Source organism: Triturus cristatus, chromosome 6 (assembly GCF_964204655.1).
Source record: "Triturus cristatus chromosome 6, aTriCri1.1, whole genome shotgun sequence".
NCBI lineage: Eukaryota > Metazoa > Chordata > Amphibia > Caudata > Salamandridae > Triturus > Triturus cristatus.
The window spans coordinates 1,904,033,286-1,904,051,463 of record NC_140589.1 but is presented as its reverse complement, the minus strand read 5'-3'; the positions used below and the strand labels follow the sequence as shown (position 1 = coordinate 1,904,051,463).

Genomic DNA, 18,178 nt, shown 5'->3' with positions numbered 1-18,178 from the left:
ATGATTGTCGCCAGCTGCTGGGACAATTTTCTGATCTGTTTTCCCTGGTTCCCGGTATCACTGACTGGTGCGTCCATGATGTGGACACTGGGGATAGTACACCTGTGAGGCACAAGGCCTACAGGGTGACTGACAGGGTGAGGGCATGCATCAAGGAGGAGGTCTCCAAGATGTTTGCACTCGGGGTAATTGAGTCCTCCAGCAGTCCTTGGGCCAGCCCAGTGGTCTTGGTCCCAAAGGCTGTACCGCCGGGAGCCACACCCGAACTCCGGTTCTGTGTGGACTACAGAGGACTCAATTCAGTCACCAGGACTGACGCACACCCCATCCCCAGAGCTGATGAGCTCATAGATCGGCTAGGGGCTGCCAACTACTTCAGCACGTTTGATTTAAACGTCGGGGTACTGGCAGATCGCCTTGACCGATGGGACCAAAGAGAGGTCAGCATTTTCCACCCCTGATGGGCACTACCAGTTCCGGGTTATGCCCTTTGGGATGAAGAATGCCCCTGCCACCTTCCAGAGGTTGGTCAACCAGGTGTTGGTTGGATTGGATTCGTTCAGTGCAGCCTAACTGGATGACATCGCAGTGTTCAGCTCCACTTGGGAGGAACACCTGCGCCACCTCTGGGAAGTGTTGATGGCGCTGCGGAGGGCAGGCCTCACGATCAAGGTGAATAAGTGCCAGATCGGGCAGGGTTCCGTGGTGTACTTGGGGTACCAGTTTGGGAGCGGCCAGGTGGCGCCCCTTCAACCCAAGATAGAAACCATCCTGAATTGGGAGTCGCCCAAAACCCAGACAGAGGTGAGAGCCTTCCTAGGTCTCACCGGAAACTACAGGAGGTTTGTCAAGGGGTATGGCAACATTGTTGCCGACTTGACAGCGCTGACTTCTAGGAAGCAGCCCAGGAAAGTGATTTGGACTGACACCTGTCAGAAAGCTTTTGAGACCCTGAAAGTTGCTATGTGCACGGCGCCCGTGCTTTTGGCTCCCAACTTCTCCAAAGAGTTTATCGTTCAGACAGACGCTTCAGAGCATGGTGTGGGGGCTGTTCTTTCACAGATAAATGAGGAGGGCCTAGATCAACCTGTAGCCTTTATTAGCAGGAGGTTACTACCACGGGAACAGAGATGGAGTGCTATTGAGCGTGAGGCATTTGCTGTGGTCTGGGCACTAAAGAAGCTAAGACCCTACCTGTTTGGGTCTCACTTCTGGGTTCAGACAGACCACAGGCCCCTCAGATGGTTGATGCATATGAGGGGTGAGAATCCAAAGCTGTTGAGGTGGTCCATTTCCCTACAGGGTATGGATTTCACGGTGGAACATCGCCCTGGTACAGATCACGCCAATGCTGACAGTCTGTCCAGATTGTTTCGCCCTAGTGATGAGGAACTCCCTGGGGTAGGGTAGTTCTCCTCAATTTGCAGCTGGAGGGGACACGTGTTAGACCTGGCACCTTGGCGTGAGTCTCCCTCCCACTTTTTGTCGCTGTGCCTCATGTGTTTTTATGGTGTTGGCCGCTCAGAGCACTGTGCCACTGCCAACCAGTGCCACAGTGCAAGTGCTCCCTATGTAAAATGTATATGTTGGTTGGACTCCATGATTGGCTTGTTTGGTTTACTATCAGACCCCAGTAAAGTGCACCAGGAGTGCCAGGGCGTGTAAATACAAATGCCGCTGGTGGGCTTGCAGCACTGGTTGTGCCACCCACAGAAGCGGCCTGGTAAAATATGTCTAATGTCTGCCAATGCAGAACCTGCTTCCAGTCTGGTACTGTCATGCTGACTGCGCAAGTGCACCCACTTGCCAGTCCCCAAACCTTCCCTTAACTTCATGTTAGTCACCCTTATGGTAGGCCCAAGGGCAGGGTGCATTGCAGCATAAGGTAGGACACGCCCTGATGTGTGTGGCATGTCCTAATAGTGAATTACAGCCATTTTCGTTTTTCACTATTGTAAGGCTACCTGTTCTCATAGGCCAGAATGGGCTGTTAAGATTGTTACATCCTATGGACCCGATTCACAGAACAAACTTAAGACAAAATCCTAAACTTAGTACCATTTTGGTATTCACAGAATGCACTTACTACTTCTGGTATTCACAGAATGAACTTACTACTTTTGTGATTCACAGAATAAACTTACTACTTTTGCTATTCACAGAATGGATTTACGACTCCTAACTTTACGTCCGCACTCGGGCCGGAAATTCCGGCCCGGGGGCGGAGCTTCCGGCCCGGAGGCGGGGCTTCCGGGCCAGAGGCGGGGCTTCCGGGCCGGAGGCAGAGCTTCCGGCCCGAAGGTGGGGATTCCGGCCAGTTGCGGAGATCCGCCACTGGCCGGAATCCCCACCTCCGGGCCGGAAGCTCCGCCTCCGGCCCGGAAGCCCCGCCTCCGGGCCGGAAGCTCCGCCCCCGGGCCGGAATTTCCCGCCCGAGTGCGGACGTAAAGTTAGGAGTCGTAAATCCATTCTGTGAATAGCAAAAGTAGTAAGTTTATTCTGTGAATCGCAAAAGTAGTAAGTTCATTCTGTGAATACTAGAAGTAGTAAGTGCATTCTGTGAATACCAAAATGGTACTAAGTTTAGGATTTTGTCTTAAGTTTGTTCTGTGAATCGGGCCCCCAGATCCTAGCAGGCCCAGGGAACATGGTAGAAAATCGAGTTTAGTATGCCTGAACTCAGAATAATAAGGTACATCTTTTAGTAAGGTTTATTTTATTATTCTGCGTTTGCAGATGCCACTTTTAGAAAGATGGCCTTTGCTTGCCTAACCATTTCAGCCAGCCTCTGCGCTGATGTGTTTCTGATGTCTGGCTTGTGTGAGTGACAGGGCTGGGGAAACCCAGGTGGGTAGGGCTAGGAAGCCTGGTGGTGAATGGAAAGATTGACATATAGATGGGTGGTAGGAGTACACCTGGACTCTGAATAGGGTTGTGCTCTGCCACCACAATGCTGGCTCTGCCCCCTGTGGAGCATCTGATGACTCTGCCCTGTACCCTGAAAGAAGCAGCCTGCCTCGCGTAAACAAAGTGCTCAGAAACCGGACTGGACTAGGCAAGGGCCCCCCTGGCCTGGCAGAACAAAAGATTTGCTGTATAAATGTAGGAGCCCTGCTCCCAAGAAATTAGATCCTGTCCTGCCAAGAAGAAACCTCTGTCCGATGAGGAGGAACCGGTAAAGCTGCATGGAGGATTACTGTCCCTGACCTGGGGGATTGGCCTGCAGTGGTTGCCTTGCTGCTGAAGAAGAGGAAGAAAAGATCCAAGAAACTTTTATTTGACTTGTGCTAAAAAGATCTCCAAGGGCTTGTGAGTGAGCTTGCCCCCTGAACGAAGTCCCAGGACCAGTGGACTTCACCGCCGTAAGAGCGCACCGGAAAACGGACCGTTTTCCACGTAATCTTGAAGTGAACTGCTGTGTTTTTTCAAACTCGGCGATGAGGAACACGACAAGCGACGCTAGCTAGGAGATTGTACCACTGAATACAACGAGCTAAACTGTGCAAGCAAACAGGATTGACACGCAGCATATCTGTTTAAGGTCTCATGCATCGTAACAATTTGGATGAAATTGAAATAAACCATCAGATACAGTGGAATCAATTGTTTGCGTTGTGTTTTTGAACATACAGCATGTAAGAATGGGCAATGGCCCCACATGCTTAGATATACGTAATAAACTCATAAAAGAGAGAACCCCTATTTTTCATTGTTCAGATATTAATTGATATCTGGAAGAACACATTGGTCCTGAAGAAGGAGACGTGGTACTCATAGTCAGTCTCCGAAACGTACGTCGACCAGAAACACCAACCACACTCTGGGAGATCCTCGGAAGATTTTGATTTGAAACGTCATGACTTCAGAATTCTAGGACAAAATAAGAACTGTCAAAAAATTATGGATAGACATTAATTTTGTCTGTAGTAGAATTGAAGTAGGATCTCTCCTTAGAGATGTTTTGTTGGTTCTTAATGAAAATGTATCTATGGAGAATGTTTGTTAGTATGCAGGAGTGAATGAGAGGAGAGAATGTGGATGTGACGATTTTTTTGATTTTCTTTTCTTTGGGGTCTCTAAACAAAAGTTTGTCTCTATATAATTTTTGATTCATGTTTACAAGCACTTAATTTAACTTATGAGGAAACAAAGTGTATGCCTAACATATGAATTGGATGTCCACCTGATAATCATGAACATTCTGTCATGTATATCTTTGTCTCCATTTTTTTAAAGAAAAGCAAATAATAAATATCTTATATAAAGAAATGAAAATGTTTTTTGAGTAACTTTGCACTTTTGGGGGTTTGTGTAGTATATAAGAGATTAATTCTATAAGAATTAGACAGGTCAGATAAGAGGTTCCCTTTCTTCATTTGTCGTTTTCCCCTCCTCTTGGACCTAAAAGCACTCAGGGGAAACCTTGCGTCCATATGTGAACTGCTGTGTACGCCTCGACGATCGAAGCGTACCCTCCTGGAAGCCTAGGAGTTAGGAAAATACTAATATATAAAGGGATTAGTGTGGGTTTAAACATTAGAATCTTCATTTCCGTATATTAATTATTCTTTATGTTTGTTTAGCTTAAGTTGGCATTCGAACCTACTAGGCCGCAACATCCAAAATGGAGTTCGGAAGTGGCCACCGTTGTGTGAGCGCGATGTCTACTGCGCAGACTCAGATGGCACTGAAGATCTCCAGGCGTCCTTTGACCGAGTCACGGTGTTCCTCGTCAAGGATAGGAACGTGGAGGACTGCCAAAGCCCGACTAGTGTGACTGACAGAGAAGACAAAGGACACCTGTCTCTAACAGCCAAAATATTGATACTTCGGACCCTTTCGCATGAGAACTGTCCCAACCATGGGATGACATCTTCAGTAGAGCATGAGAAACAAGGAACTTTGTGAATACGGTCTGAAATTGCAAATGTTGATGGCTTGGCCAATCAGAGCCATTTCCAATGTAGCAAATGTAGCATGTTACCCAAAATTCATTATAAAAGGGGGCTAGTAGAAGGGGTGGGTTGTTGCGTTCCAGGCGTGTGATCCGAATCCCGTTGACCGATTTGCTTGCACGAGTGCTGGGTCCCCGGAGAGCTTTGGGACTGCGTCGTGCTGAGCGAAGGAACTTTTTCCCGGACTGATTGGGGTTGTAGCCTGCATTCAATTGGAGGGTTACATCGGAAGAGATTTGATTTTTGCGGGGCTAATAGGTTGTGGGAGAATGGTCGCCAAAATCAGAGATTAGGTAAATATAATTGTCATACTGATTTATGCCAATGTTATTAACATTTTGATTGATTATAATGACGATCATGTCAATGAAGGGTAATTGATTAGATAAACTAAACATTTATTAATAGAGAACGAGTTTGTGATTCTGTAAAGGGTATTAATTAAAGATTCTGAGACTTTAAATGTGTTTTAGCTGGTTCTAAATCACCATCAACCAGTCCAACTAATTGGTCCATCGACCAAGTGGTGGAGTGCCTTGATGCTAAGGTTAGGATTCTATAAGTGCAGATGTATAATATGTAAATACTATAAACATTTCTTTCTATAGGTAATAAGGTACCCCCCACATGTCCAGCGCTTCTCTTCCTCCTGTATCCAGATTCGAGTGAGACGTATGAGTGTTGGTGTTATGGGCCCCACCAATGGATGCGTGCGTGAATGAGTTAATGTGTCCAGATTCGAGTGAGACGTATGAGTGTTGGTGTTATGGGCCCCACCAGTGGATGCGTGCGTGAATGAGTTAGTGTGATGACGGGTCTGTGACGCAGGGAGGATATGTAAATGTACCCTTTCCCGCTGGAGCAGAAGCTAAGACTTCCTACCAGTAACAAGTGGCCTGTCTGGCGTCCATGTGTCAGGTTGGTTTGCGTCCTTCCATTTCTGGAGTGTAGCAGCAGTTTTACGATCTTTTTAGAGTTTCTTGTTGCTCAGATGGGTCTAATTTCTAATATTTATATGTTTCAATCGTCTTCATTGCTCGGTTTTGCTCGCAAGAAAGTGTCACTCGTAGTCATTGAAATGTCACTCACAATTGCACTGAAATTATGAAAATGTCACACACAGCAAATCTGAACCCTTGGCAGCTATGCTTTACAGTCTGTAATCACAGCGCCAATGCTTGTTTGTATCCTCTTCTCACAGCCAGGAGTATTGTACTGTCCGTGGCAGAGCTGCAGCTGTGAGTGGGTAAAATATCCGCCATCGGAAGCGCTCTCTGGGGGCTGTTTTCATCTTTTCTTGTCTCTGTTCCCCCCGAGCAGCCGCCGAACATATCTCTGTTCCTCTTTTCGAAATGACCCGGGCTCACGCACGCCTGTCAATCAGAGTGTGAGGGAGGCTGGGGGCGTGTTAGAAGCTCGGCCTTAATGTATACAATGTATCTTTAATGACATCTTAAGTTAACGCTTATTCCTGAATTGTTTTTTAATAAAGACAAACTATTTTGTAGGCTCCGCCCCTTATCCCTCCGTCCTGAAACCTCTTACCACCGTGTCGGGTGGGGGTGATTGGAAGGTGTGCTAAGGCTGCCCCCGTCTGACCCCTCCCCAATCCCCATGCCACACTTCTAACGTCACTAGTAATGGCAGGGGTGGGGAGACCACATAAGCCCTGGATGCCAGCCAGGGAGTTACTTTCATTCCGAAGTGCTGCGTGAAGTGAGCGCGCCGTGTGATCTGCTGCAGGTGAGTTGTCGGTGTGGGGGGACTGGAGCCGGGGAAGGTACAGAGTGAGAGGGGTTTTGTTACCCCCTTATGTCTGCGATGCAATTGTGGCGTAAGGGCCTGAGTAGCTGACTCTGGAGCTGGGAGACCAGGTTGGAGTTTCGGCGTCTGTTCCATCTCCTGTGATTCTGGGCGAATCGCTTACCCTCCCCCCCCCCCCCCCCTAACAAAAATAAATGTACCCTTGTGTTATGGAACTGGTGCTCGTGGCGGCTGGTATTAAGGGGCGTTGCCTTACCTACGGAGAAAACTAATGGGTTTCCGGCAGGGGTGGGTTTGTTGCCGGAAGAAGGCGCCTGCAGCCCTGGTTTCAAAGGACACGACACAGGTGCAGGGGAGACTTTTCCCTTTCTTTGAACCCCAGGACTCGGAAGACCTGCTGTTAAAGGTCGGATCCTGAGTCCGGAGCCCCGCACTGCACACGAGAGCCCCCTCACTGCACACGAGCCCCCTCACTGCACACGAGAGCCCCTCACTGCACACGAGAGCCCCTCACTGCACACGAGAGCCCCTCACTGCACACGATCTGTTCAGGAGCCCCTCACTGCACACGATCTATTCAGGAGCCCCTCACTGCAAACGATCTATTCAGGAGCCCCTCACTGCACACGAGAGCCCCTCACTGCACACGATCTATTCAGGAGCCCCTCACTGCACACAAGAGCCCCTCACTGCACACGAGAGCCCCTCACTGCACACGATCTGTTCGGGAGCCCCTCACTGCACGCGATCTGTTCAGGTGCCCCTCACTGCACACATGATCTGCTCCAGAGTCGGAGCCCCTCCCTGTGCTATGACATGCTCTCTCACTGCACGGAGATCAGGCGATAGTCAGGGGTGGATATGAATGCGATCTGTGATTGTGTCTAGATTGGAGTGTCCTGCGCAGGAAAGCATGACTTTTCTAGCGGTCCTGGGAAGGGTAGGAGACAATTCCTTTTTTACTAAGGGACGAGTCTTCAGATTTCAGTCCCACTGGATCAAAGCATCATCTCTGAAAGTGTGTAAGGTTTTCATTTGGAAGACTCAACCTGTGACATTGTGATACATAACGGCAAGATTGGGGTGGGTGGGGGCGGGGGGGGTGTCACACTTAGGCCTATCCCGTAGAAGTCTTGCCAACATTACACAGGCAGTCCTAGAAGCATTATTAGGGAATGAAGTGCCCTTCGGAGCCTGTGGAAAACTCAATAAGCCTGAATCCTTCCTGCACCAGAGACTTCTATCGAAACATCCTACAGAAATAGTCTGCGGCAGCTTGACAGGAACACCCTGTAGTTGGCATTTTGTTATTTCCAATAAAAGCACACAGCATAAGAACAATTTCACTTGTTCTGCTGCATCTCTGGAGAGGTTTGTAACATTAGCTCTTTCTGAGTTTCTTAGCTTCTATAGGACTTTCTACATGTAGTGTATTCACTTGCTTTACACAGGATTACTTTCCAACGACAATCCTTCCTCAATGCCTCGGGGCACAGACCATATCTCTGTGGTGCCATTTCAAGCACCGCTCCCTTGCAAGATGTAGCTGTAATATAGAATCCAGGGCATAGGGTAGAGAAGACCAGCACAACACAAAGGACAGACTTCAAGGCCCAGAGAGGAATTTACAGCCTGACATCCACAAGTCATGCTGCTGTGAAGCAACAGAGGGGCTCGTCAACCTATCTACTCTAAGCAGGATTTATTTGGACACATTTACATTACTATGTTCACTTTACTCTGTGCACTTTTAAAACGCCCATACAATGCACCGCATAAACACACTCTCCAGCCATACCTGCACCTTTATTTATTTACCCCTCCCGGTACATTTGAGGTAACCATTCCTCAAACCTGCCTTATCTTAGTGTGCAGTGCACCAAGCTCTTGTAGGACTGTGGCTTATCAGCTTCAAATGAGGGTACTGAGCCACTAACCCAGACTCACCACCACTTAGCCACATTGTGTGATCCTTGAAGTGTTTTATTTTTCTGGTCCTCCATTTCCTAATGTTGCAAGAGTAGTAGTGCTCACTTAAAGGTTAACTCATTTTAATAAGAGCTACCTAAAAAAACAGTAAGCTGCTAAACAGCACAGGAGCACTGTTCTTAACCCTAACTTTAATAGTGTTTGCAGGGGGTAGTAGGGACAAGAAAAGCTTTCAGAGACTTCCCTGTTAATGTTGTAAATTAGGTAAAATGTAGGATATTGAAATGGCTGCAGGCACGCCTGTTGTCAGTCACACCAGAGCTATAGCCAGGGCCACTGGAATTGTGGCAAGAGAGGACAAAATTATGTGGCAAGGTTGAGTAAATTATGCAGCAAGAAAAAGCAAATTTATGTAACATAATGCCGCTCATTTTGTAATTGTATTCATTATTTCATAATTTTTAAGCTTGGTGACACCCTGTGGGCATTGGTTGCAACTCTTTAGTATAGGTTGAACGTCCAAATACAGCAATAAGCAACAGAAAGGTGACCGGTCCAGCTTTGCAAAGAGGCTTCCACTGCGAATTTTTAGTACTTTTTTTAACCGTTTGAGCTAGAAACAAATGTTGTTTTTGTTAAAATCTGGGTATTATGCAGCAGATGATGGATTATGTGGCAGATGCGGCAAATATATAATTAAGTGAAAATCGCCGCAGACGTTCAATCCCATAATTCCAGTGGCCCTGGCTATAGTCTCTGTGACGGCGTGAGGTCGCATCACGTAGCAGATGTTAATGGATGACTTTTGTCCTGACATAAAGAAACACCCTCAGTCTAGCGCCCCAGTGCTGCTTTTAATTCATGCTTGGCGCTGCACAGAACAGTATATAAAGCCTCTCATAGTTTCAAGTGCAAGATTTTGGTGATACCGTATCGCAGACAGTAAGGCTTAGGTTTTTAGTTTGTGGTAAATATATCCCTGCAATCCTGCCTTCTAGTAAACTTGCCCCTTCTGTTTTCTTTTTCTGGCCTCCGATTCCTGGGTGCTTGTGAAGGAATAAATGCAGAGCCGGGTGGGGGGGGGAGAAAAGAGAGTAGTGCAGGCACTGGTTTAGAAATTAGAGGCACGTGAAAATGAAAGCAATAGGGGTGGGTCTGTGGGATGCACGACAGCCCCGCAGGGAAAGTAAGGGCTTTGATGTAGACGTGGTTGAGACAGTAGAGATGGAGCCATCAAGCACAGACGACAAGCAAAGTGTGAAGGGAGGGGCCCAAGAATTGCATGACAAGAAATCCGAGTACTTTACTGCAAGCGTGGGGGAGGTGAGGAGAGCGACCTGGGTTCAGCACGAGAGGCCCAAGGGTGGAGGGCAGGATCAGAAGGGTGAATAAGGTTAAAGTCTGGTAGAAGCAAGAAGGAGAGAAGCCAGTTTCCTACCTGCCATTGCTGGGAGTGTTCAAAGCTCCATGTCCGCCCCGTGATCTAAAGAAATACTACAGACCATTCGCTCTTGAATGTGCTGGTTTTGAAAGCTCCGAGCTGCTCAAACTTCAAGCTGTGCTTTTACATTGTGAACACACTGCACTTCATTGAAAAAGGTCTCAGATCTTTTGTGTAGTTACGTGGTTTACCCCGCACGCACAAGAGACAGAGCTCGAATTTTTAAACTCCATGTGCACACTCGTCACTGTGATTTCCTGAGTATTAGATCCAAAAGCTGTGTCCAATGTACTATAAGCGGTAAAGAGTCACTGCCTGCATCACAACTCACAATTTACTACAGTCGGTACCTGTGGTGAGCAGAGACCTTTATCACTCACTTCACCTGGCTTCGCTCGACTGCCCAGGCGGGCTCCGTAATCGAAAACAGTCTCTCTGCACCCTGCTGTAAATTGTGTCGTGTGCGTGGGTTACATGATTACACTGTGGGCGACACACACTGCCAATTTGAAGAGGTCTCAGTTGAGCATAATTTACTGCCTACTTGTCCTTCGGACAAAACAGTAATGAAAACTTCTTGCCCTTGCAATAAATCTTAATGTTTCGGGCGATGTGAATTACCCACCCTTGCATTTTGCCACCTCTGTGCATTGCCACCTCTGTGCATTATCATTTTATTTTTCCTCACTGAGGGAGGTTTACTGGGCGGGGTGAGACTGTAGTCATAGCCAGCAGGGGAGGAGTGATTGGGGCATTCAAGTGCGCATGATGATGTGGCCGGCCGTCTTTGGTGACAGAAGCGTTGTGATTGGCTTCCTGCTTCCGGGAGGAACAGACGAGGACGGAGCTCGACTGAGGTGGCAGCCAGATATGTATTGTTATTGATTTTTCTACCCCCGCCCACCCGTACTTTTCGGTGGCGGCTGCCACGGCATTTTTGCATTAAAAAATCTTTCCCTCTCAAATACCTTATGAATTAAGCTAGATGTGCTTGGAGGATGTATACAAGGAGGGGAAGCGTGCATGGGTCGTTCCTGGATGTAAAACAAGAAACAGAACTACTACAAGCATCAGAAATCACCCTATACCCGGCACTAACCTTTGGAGACACCTTTCCAATCTTCGTATGGTTGCTTTAACTGAAAGGCCTGCAGGTCTTTGGTAGTGAGCTGCAACCTGCCCCCCATCTCTGGCAAACTGTATCTTTACAAACCCAGGTCTGTTTAGGATCGAGAAAGATATATCTGTATATACGTTAGTATTGCGTCACCCACGTTTTTGTTGTTGTTGTTGTTTTTTTAGGGTTTCCCAACATCTTTCCTGTTGCACACTCCCATCACTGTTATGGCATAGAGGCATTTCAACCCCTTAGCTGCTGAAGCTTTTCTGCCCCAGTGATTGGCTCTTTTGTTATATTTGGGGAAATTAGCGCTTACCCCTTCATAACTCTTTTTTTCCACATAAAGTATCCATGCCAAATGTGCTTCCTTTTTTCCCAACATCCTCTGGATCAGAAAGATACTCAGGGTTTGAACATTCCTCTCAAGTCCACTGTGAAAATAGCCAAAATACAGATGCTTTTTGGTGTCTTGGGAGCAGGGGAATTGGGGAATGTGTTGGATAAGAAAACACTGTTTTGTCTAAAAATGGCATCAATTAAATATTTCATATTTCAACTTCCAGGAACAAGCAGTGTTGTATCAAACATTTTTACCACAGCTTTTGTGTTTTTCAAAGATCTGATCAATTTCCCAAATCTTTGTGGTTTAAATAACTTGTATGTTGGGATGGAAACGGATTTAAAAAACATGGGTGATCTTGGAAAGCTGTACATTTCTGTACATTTCTGAAAGTAGACAAAATTGTTTTTTTTTAAATTTCCTTATTGATTTTTACAAATCCTAAACCAAGACATTTGCACATCATTCAGGAGGGAGAGGTAAAAGAGACATAATTATATCACCAACAACTTAAATGGTTAAATATTCAATACTCCGTTAATCATTTCAGGTATATGTGTGTTGCCAGGTCATAGTAGTAGTAATCTGGAAGCATGCAGGTACATCTCACATAGGACATTAGTCAGTCTAGTACGGTCATCGAGTGGGGCCTTACTCAGTAGTTTCTGGCTCTCTGGACCGTAGGTAGACATGGAAAGGTGACCAAATATCCCCAGGGCACGTGGCGAGAGACTGGAAGTGTGCATAATCGTCGCCCACTCTCTCACATCGGCTCATGCTCCCAAGCCAATCCAAGACAACTGGCGTGCAAGCGCTTCCCCAGTGCAGTGCTATCTCCCGCTTACCCAGCAGTTATGCCAGGGAGACCAGTCGGCGATTAGAACATGACATATTGAGGGTGTAGCCCAGCAGTGCCACCAGGGGATTGGGCACGAGTTCAATGTCAGTCATGGCAGAGTTATGTTCGAACACTGCTACCCAATAGACACGTACAACCGGACAAGTCGAAGTAAGGTCGGCTCCCTCCCCTTGCACTTCATGCAGTTATCAGGTCTAGTGTGGTTGAATGTTGTAATAGCAGCAGGCAATAGGTAGTAACGGTGCAGAAATTTAAAGTGTAAGAGATTGTGTCTCTGACATTGATGTGCTCCGCGTTTGTGTGCAACAGTATGTCCACATTTTATCAGTTATCGTCACCCCCTAGTTCCGCTGCCCATATCCCTCGCACCCGCCCTGTAGTGTCAGGCCTCAATACAATACATGCTCGATATATTCTTGAGGTCATATGGTCTCCCTCAGTGTCTACCATGGTCAGTGTTCACGGAGAGAAGTCTTTAGTGGGTAGTGGATAGGTGGGTACCAGCAATCTCAGAGTGTTACGAAGGCGTCTAAAAATAAAACAGTCCATGTATGACATGTCCCCCACCCATGGGCCCTCCACCAAGGGCGCAACATGCCTATATGGGAACAGGTCCCCCCTGGTGTATTAGTTATGCCGGTGTAGTGTACATTGTACTAGTTTCTCCCGGGTGAGCGGGAGCCAAGGATTGTCATGTATTGGAATAGCAGTGGAATAGAGGGGGCCGCCCCCCAGCATATGTCGCATGCGCCGCCATGCTCTACACGTGGGTGATACCGTCTGTATGTCTTCAGTGTCTAGTGGTATGCCTTGGGTAAGATCTGAGAGTGTAATATTCCCTCCAGCAGCGCCCGCTCTGGGCGCAGGTAAGGTATCAGGGCATCAGAGTGGTACCAGCGATATGCGTGGTGGCGTTGGGCTGCTAAGTAGTAAAGGTGTAACTCCAGGACTCCAAAGCCTCCTCATTCCAGGGGAAGTGTGAGTGTATCCCACCGAATACAGGGGCGAGCTCCCGCATAGATCAGTCGTATTAGGATTCCGCAGAGTGTATGGAAGAAGAGTTGTAACTGGGGTACAGGGATGTTAGTGTTGCGGGGATTCTGCTTATGCACAGAACTATGCGCAGGAAACCAGGACCTCAGAGAATTGTGGTGTACCAGAAACTCCCTTCAGAACCAAGAACCCCTATCCGACTAGCTTAGTGTCCCATTCGTTATCCGAGATTTAGCTCGGCGGTCCCAATGTATAGACAACCCAGAACAAGCGACTTAGATTTTCTCAGGAGTGGTGGGAATCCGAAATACCTGTTTGTATCTATATATCAGTCCACAACAGAATAACAAAGACACAGTAAAGTTTAAAGAGTTTATTTTATAAACCTCGTGTCCTAAGATGCAGTATTTTGGCTAACACAAGCAGACAAATGGTTAAGATCAAAACCATCAGCATTGTTACAATACCATAGAAAATGAAAGGAGCAATCATAATAATAATAATGACAGTGGAAGACACCCACCCTCCTTTCTCTAGTAACTAATAAGTTATTATTAGACTAATAGAAGGTCTCTTAGGCTTGCATGGGGGACCCCATACCTTATGGATCAGCTTAGTGGAATCACATCACAGGATCAGCTAGGCTCTCTCCTGCAACAGCTCTTCGTTTCGAATGTATCTAAAACATGCTGCTCTGTAATATTAAAGGACTCGTCTTTCAGGTATTGGCAGCTGCATGTATATTATGGTTAAGAAGTGGTACGATCAAACTGAACACAACAACCTGCACCGTCTAGTGACCCAGACTTGTTCCATACACGGTGTACAGACCAAGGTCACTGCTCACTGTTAAGGATGTTAAACAGACGGTTCTCATGTGAAGCAAAGTCGAGTCAGCATTTCTCAAATGAATAACATGTAACAACAGTGTCGCGTGTACGAGGACAACAGGCAGGTTCTTCAATATAACTTCGTTCCAGGAATTCAATAGCGGCCTCTCCGATGTCCCAATTACCAAGGACTCCATGCGCAGCACCCAAGGCCATAAACCCGACACCAGAACAGGCAAACTCATGAGCCACTAAGGGGGCCATTAGTCCATCAAAATCCGGGGCAGGTGACACCAAGTTTGACAGGCACAAATCCAGAGCCCATTGGAATGTACAATCCAGGCAGTGAAAGACAGGTTGCACACAAGTAAAGAATGGAAACCGGAAGGGCAATCCATATGCGACACTTAAGGTCGCTAGCGGTAAAGTGCCATAGTATTCAAGCATCTGGTTACGCAGATGGATCAGCCGGGGCATGTTGTCTCGGTACGCAAGTTGTGCAGCCATTGCGTATTACGCAAATCAATAGAAGTATCCCAGCTATAAGGGCGAGAAGCTAAGGGAGACCTCCAAAGAAGCTGGAAAAAATAGAATGAAAAAATGCGGGTATCACACCAAAAATAGTTTGAAAAGAGGTCACGAGGCCGGAGCCCACAACTTTAAAAAAATGAACTACGCCAGTTGTAGACGAGGCATTAAAGATAGTCTGTATCAAGGTCCCAAAATGCAAGGGGAGGTCAGTATTCAAAAGCGCCTGCACCTCGATGCGGGTGTTTGCTACGTGAAGAAGAAATGTTTCACGGGACGAAGTCAAAGGACCTCTTTTTGAGACAAGAGCCCTTATTCTGCTCATCTTGTTGAACTCTGCTTTCAAGGTTGGAATCGAAGGCCAGATAGAAACATCGAGCCGGCCATGCGGGGGTGGGAAAAGGACTACACGCTGTGAAACCGTTACTATGTAAGGTATTCCTTCTAGCATCCCACAGCAAGCTTCATTATTTAAAAGCAAATAACTACCGTTAGCAAGCCGCTTAAACGAAGGGGTTATAACTGGCACCGGAATACCTTTCAGAACGCAAGCCAAATTAGGAGCGTGTATATTGCAGGCACCATGTAATTGTATGTGTCTACACACTACAGAATGATCAGGGGCCGAAGTGCACTCCTCACCCTTTAAGTAAACCTCTTTTCCCTCCCGCATGCATCTATACGTGAACGGGAGCGACCATACTTCGTGCAGGAAGGCAGTACCAAGGTGTTCATATCTGCCAAGTGCATAATGTTTCATGCATGAAGTAAACTTAAACAGGGAAAAAGGTAACTGGATCAACCCGTGGATAAGCCACACGGCCGAGTTCAGTTCAGCAATCGAACGGCAAAGGTTCTAATTTTTCAATGTGCAGTAAGGAATAAGTAGCATCTTTCATGGACATGAACTGTTGCTTCGCAGTCAAGTTAAAAGGGAGAATGACACATTCATGTAATCCCACGGGACTTTCCCTGCCTTTAACGTTTGCAAAGTCCATGCAAACTGCATAATAGAACGCAACTGATTCTGGCCATGATACAATACAGACAAATCATTCTGCACAATGTCCACGACGGATGAAACAATATTATCCAAAGTATAAATTCTGGAAGACAAGGTATTACTGCTATTATCAATCACTGCCAATACTTTTTCCATATTGGCTTGGTCAATAGCGCGTAATCTGGATGCAGCCTCAATTTGCGACAATTTCCAAACTTCGTTGTAAATAGCATATACCCATCTTTTGGACCTGCCTGTTGCAGGACCCTTAACAAAATCATTCAAATCTATTTTGTTGTTTAAACGTGATAAATGAAGTTTAACAGAAGCTAATGTGGAATGTTGCAGCCATGACTGGCATAACTTACCCACAGAGTAGGTAGTTACAGTGTGTGATGATTCAAAACGTGGATCTACTCTAACTTGAGTACAACCAGGTGTCAAGGTTAGAAATCGACGTTGACAGGAATCCGAGCCAGTTTGCCATACCAACCTCCCATCAGGATCTAATGCTGACATATTAAAGGTGGCGTTGGAAACAAGGGACTGCAACATAGTTAGGGACAGATCTGTGTGATTTTTCCAATTCGGATAAGCACCCAGATCCGGGATCGAGGGGGAATTCAATTTTTTTAGACATAGCCAATCCAAAACAGGTGGTCTGAAAAATAGATGAGTTCAAAAATAAAATATGGTTTGGGATAAGACCGGCACGATGCAAAGCTTCTGTTCCCTGTACCTGCCCCGGTTTAGTTCCCCAAACCGATTTAACCCCTTCCATGCTCATGACGGAACGGTTCCGTCATGAGCCACGGTTGAGCTGTGCTCATGACGGAACCGTTCCGTCATGAGCCCGCCCGCGCTCGAACCCTTCAGCACCGCGGCGGAATTCGCCCAGCGCTGAAGGGGTTAAGATCGATAGTAGCTTTCCATAGGTCATAACCTTTAATAGCCAATTCGTCCATAAAGGACTTTGAATATAACAATTTGGTATGTGTTAATCTAACCTTTGAGGCGGTTTCAGCCGCCACCTTAAAATAAAACGAGGTCGGATTAGACACACTAAAATCTGAAAAATATGTGAACATGTTCACTAACGTGGCAGAGCTGCCAGACAAAGGGGCAGGACAGTGTTCCCATTGTGTGTAATTAACAAAATTATGGAAAGTATTTGCTCTGTGTAGGAAATGTGTGCCATAATGTTGATAGCAAAATTGTTCACCATAATTTGCAGTATTTAAATATAAATCTTCAGCATCAAATGCAGCATAATATTTCAAATCAGAAAACAGTGCCTCAATTGCTTGTACATCCCAATCATCCGATCGGATGTTCTGTTTAACCACATCACCCATAGAAACACGAAAGACATTAGGCACATTAATCACTTCAGTAGGTCCATGAATTTGAAATTTAACAGCATCCCAAGCGATCCCATCAGGCACAGGCCAGGCAGTAATGTTCACAAAGGTCTAGTCCCTTTTCATTATGTACGATGAGGAATGGGGGGCCAAAGTTCCATCAATTAATCGAATTGCAGATTGTTCATTCACGTAGTGTCCATTAATAAGCTGAAAAAACACTACCACAAAGCCAATTGTCATGAACAAAAAGATACATATTAGCACCAGCCAGATGTAAGTCCATGGTGCCACTAAAAAATGTCTCTTGAACCAGGCAAAAAATATAGAAATTTTGGAAGGGGCAGTGGAAGTCATTGATTCAGTGTCAAAGGAAGAATGTGACTGGTTGATCGCTGTTGAATGTAAAAGAGGCAACGGGACTCCAGCAGGATAAGCATACTCAGGATCATCAGGCAAACCACCAGCAGAAGGCGGTATAGAAGGAACAGTAACTGCATGCATCTCAACGGCAACTTCAGGCATGATGTTAGAGGGTGGCAACACAACAGAATTTCGCAGTATAGAAGGGCAAGAAACTGAAGGTGTCATACTATGGAGAATCGGCCACCAGCTGTAGCTTGACATTGTCAATCGAGATGTACCTGTTATCCTTGCGACCAGGCAGTGGAGGTAAAATAACTGTTCGTGTACCCAGGACTCCAAGCACCGGGACCGGTGCACGATAAGAGGGGCCAAACTCCTTGTTCTCCACCTTCTCACGGACCAGGTCACCAACTCGAGGTAGCCAGCCGACTACCGGAATCTGGAGCTCAGCTTCGGATGTAGAGGGCACGTGTTCCTTTGCTAGAGTGTCTCTGGCTTCTTGAAGAGTCTGCAATACAGCACAGTGATCATCTAGGTCAAAAGGCGCGGCTGCCGCCGCCATGTCTAGACCCTCAAGGTCCGGGACAAACATTCGTACTCCAAAGAGCATCATGTATGGGGTCCGCCCACCCAGAGACCTTCTAGGGAGATTATTAAGTGCACGCTGTACGTCATACAAGTGGGTAAGC

The 18,178-nt window shown here is 46.6% G+C and overlaps 1 protein-coding gene across 1 annotated transcript in view; it reads left to right on the top strand.

Moving 5' to 3' along the window:
* Nucleotides 1–6,512: 6,512 nt before the first annotated feature.
* The window catches only part of LOC146822387 (uncharacterized), a 49,411-nt gene continuing 37,745 nt past the window's right edge, over nucleotides 6,513–18,178 (top strand). Inside the window, exon 1 of the mRNA XM_085613474.1 lies at nucleotides 6,513–6,698. The gene's annotated coding sequence lies outside the window, so the exon portion shown is untranslated. The remainder of the gene's footprint in view (nucleotides 6,699–18,178) is intronic.